The following is a 3,952-nucleotide window of genomic DNA, read 5'->3' as shown; positions in this document are numbered from 1 at the left end:
AGTTAAGTAACCGTATGTGGCCGGTGCTGTTCTATAGGGCAGGGCGGCCCCACATTCTTCTTAAAAGGGGTTTCATGCTATGTTACTCTTCTCTTGGGAAAATAACACCATCAACTCTGTATCTTTTCATGCCTTTTGCTTCTATGGTAAAAAGCTTAGTAATTAATTTTAAGTATTTTATGTGTATTAATGTTATAAGCATCAAAAGGGTCATTAAAAAAAGGACTTCATTTTTACTAATTTTTTGAATAATTTACTTTGGCAAATATACCAAAGTGACTTTATATTATAATAATAAGCCCCTGCCTCTGAGGCAGCTGAACCACACTTTTCTCCATGGGCCTTTTTAACCACTGTGAAAAATTGATTACACTTCATTTGATCTCAGGTTTATAATATCAAAGTATTTATGTATTTCTGGACATTATCGGTGGTTTTATAAAACAAGGAGAAAGCAAAAGCTGTGAATAATTTTCAAACTTCAACCTTAATTTCAATATTTTTAAATTTAACTGACAAGGTAATTATCCCAGAAATTGTCCTAACTCAATGATTTGTGAAACTATGATTGTCCCATTAAAATGACAGAGTACTCAATCAGGAGAGAAAAATGGTTCTCTGAGGTTTGGCCCTATGAAACCGGTTCTTTATGTTATTATCCACTTCTCCTTTGGAATATACACAGCTGTGTGTTTCCGTATGCGTGAGGAAAAGTGTCCCAGCCAGAAGATGGCTAATGTTAGTGTAGAGCCGTGGAGCAGAGGGTGAAGAGTGCAGATTCTGCAGGCAGATTGCCTGATTGGAATCCCACAGGGCTACGTCACACTGGCGGGATGATGGAAACGGTTCAGTTGGCCACTCTCCACCCCCGTTTCTTCATCTATAAACAGAGACAATAACTGGATCTGTCATGCTGATCTGGAGCACGCTACAGTGAAACCCCACATGTCTGAATTTTACAAAGCAAAAAAAAAAAAAAGATTATTTTTTGCTAATTCTGCATGCTCACCTCAGATCAGCTGGGGGCTCCGTTCCACATCACACTTCTTCAAGGACCCAGGTAGCTACAGCAGTCATTGTCTGGACTATTGCCAGTCACCATACCGGAGGGGAAAGAGCTCAGGAAGGTTGTCTCCAGCAAGTGCACTCACCTAGAAATGACCCACTTCACTTCCCCTCATAAATCATTGGCCAGATGCAGCTACAAGGCCAATAGTGCAATCTGACCATGTGCACGAGAAGGAGGCTGAAATGTTCAATGACAATTACCACAATAATTATGCCTATTGTATACACTAAAAAGTTACTTTACACAAGTTACCTAGAACGGGACCTGCAGTAAGTTATTATTATGAAGAGCAAATGCATGAAGTGTGAAATTAGATGATTGCAATTTCATGTCAAAGTACATGATTTTAGGACTCCAAGTCTGCTAAAAACCAGCTAATCTGAGGGCGGCCCGGAAGATAACAGTGAGGTAATCCAGACAGTTAATACTTTACTTCCATCAAGTATAATCTATTTTAGAAAGATATTTAATTATAATTACTTCATGCAAAAAAATCATCATTTATTTATTCACTTGTACATTCAACAAGTATATAAAAGTACTATGCTAAGGGCTGAGGATACAGTGGTGAACAATACAGAAATGGTTTCTGCCTTCATGGGAGACTGGATGTTAAATGTATAACAGGCAAATCGTCATTTAGGATTGTGATAAGTGCCACACAGAATTCCTATATAGGCAATGGAATTAATTTTAAGTATTTAGGAATTATACATATCTTTAAAGTATGCATTATATTTATTCCTCCATCATACATACATTTAGTATTAAACATCAATGAATCCTTTGGTCAGGACCTGTACCAGGCACCAGAAATACAGAGATCATTAAGGCAAGGTCCTTTCCTCAAGGAGTCCAATAGTTTCCCTCAGAAACTTCCATAGAAAAAGATAACCTTAATATGACACAATATATACCAGGAGTGAAATAAACTGAGTACCTAAGACAAGGTTCTATCACATACTGGGAGAATGAATATGAGACATAGCTTCTGTGAGGAGCATACACCGGAAATCAGGTTTGATATATCATTAGGAATTAACTAGACAAAGATGGTGAAATCCATTCCAGGTAGAACATATGCAGAGGAATGAACTTGGAGATGAGTATTACAAGTAGTTCACAGTGCTTGGAGGGAGGAAGTGGTAAGCAGTCAGTCTGGAGATCCTACAAGGCCAGGTCAAAGAGTTCCCAATGCCATGCTGAGTTTGGGTCTTATGCCAAAGGCCATAAAGATAAAAAGGAGTTTAATAAAAGAGTATGACTAAGATTTGCATCCTATAAAGATACCTGTAATAGGTAGGATGGCTTGATGGAACTTGAGATGGGAGAAAGACCAGTTAAGAATCTGTTGCAACCATGACCAAGTGGGATTTATTTCAAGAATGTAAGGGTGATTTAACATACAAAAATAAATCAATGTAATGCACTACATCAATAGAGTAGAATAATGGGCAAGAATCATATAATCATCTTGGTAGATGTAGAGAAAACATTTGAGGATATTCAACACCTCTTCATGATAAAAAAAAACACTTAACAAACTAGGAAGAGAGGAAACTTCATTAATCGAGTACATGTGAAAAACCACAGTTAGTGTCATACTTAATGGTGAAAGAAGACAGAACGCTTTCCCCCTAAGATCAGAAACAAGACAAGGATGTCTACTTTTGCTACTTCTATTCAACATTGTACTGAAGGTTCAATCCAGGTCAGTTAGGAAAGCAAACAAAATAAGAAACATCCAGATTGGAAAGGAAAAAGTAAAACTATCTCTATTACCAGATGACATGATCTGGTACATAAAACAAATCCTAATCAATCCACTAAAAAGTTATTAGAACTAATAAATAAGCTCAGCAAAGTCAGGATACAAAACATATAAAAAAATCAAGAATATTTCTATAAGTAGCAAGGAGCTACCTGAAAAAGAAATCTTAAAAAAATTGACTTAAAATAGTGTCCGGAAGAATAAAATACTTAGCAATAAATTAAACAAAAAATGATCAAAATTTATGCTCTGAAAACTACAAACTAAATTTCTGAAAGAAATTAAAGAAGACCTAAATAAATCAAAAGGTAGCCCATATTCCAGGATTGAAAGAACTTAAATTATCAAGATGGCAATACTACCCAATTTGTTTTACAGATTCAATGCAATCTCTATCAAAATTCTGGTTGACTTATGTGCAAACATTGACAAGCTGATCCTAAAATTCATATGAAAATTCAGTGAGTCCAGAACAGCTAAAACAGTTGTAAAAAAGAACAAAGTCAGAGGATTTAAACTGTCCATTTGCAAAACTTACTACAAGGCTACAGAAATCAAGACAATGAGGTACTGCCATAAGGAGAGACATATGACTCAATGCAATAACACTGAAAGTCTAGAAATAAACCCTCACATTTATGATTGACTTTCAACAGAAGTACCAATACAATTAGATGGGGGCAGGGAGGGAATAATAGTATTTTCCACAAATGGTCTGGGATAATCAGATATCTATGTGCAAAAAAAGAAAAAAAAAGTTGAACCTCATACTATATACAAAAATTAACTCGAAATGTATTAAAAACCTGAATGTAAATCTTCATGAATTTTGGATTAGTTAATGTTTTTTAAATATGATACAAAAATCACAAGCGACCAAAGAAAAAATAGATTAAATGAACAGAGTTATAAATGATTTTTGAGACAAGTACAATCAGAGTTCTTCAAGGAGAGGAAAATGAGAGATAGAAGGTATTAACGGAGGGGCGCCTGGGTGGCTCAGTGGGTTAAGCCTCTGCCTTCTGCTCAGGTCATGATCCCAGGGTCCTGGGATTGAGCCCCGCATCAGGCTTGCTGCTCAGAGGGGAGCCTACTTCTCCCTCTCCTGTACC

Source organism: Zalophus californianus, chromosome 4, assembly GCF_009762305.2.
Source record: "Zalophus californianus isolate mZalCal1 chromosome 4, mZalCal1.pri.v2, whole genome shotgun sequence".
NCBI classification, from domain to species: domain Eukaryota; kingdom Metazoa; phylum Chordata; class Mammalia; order Carnivora; family Otariidae; genus Zalophus; species Zalophus californianus.
The sequence above is the reverse complement of the archived record's forward strand: the minus strand, read 5'-3'. Positions refer to the sequence as shown.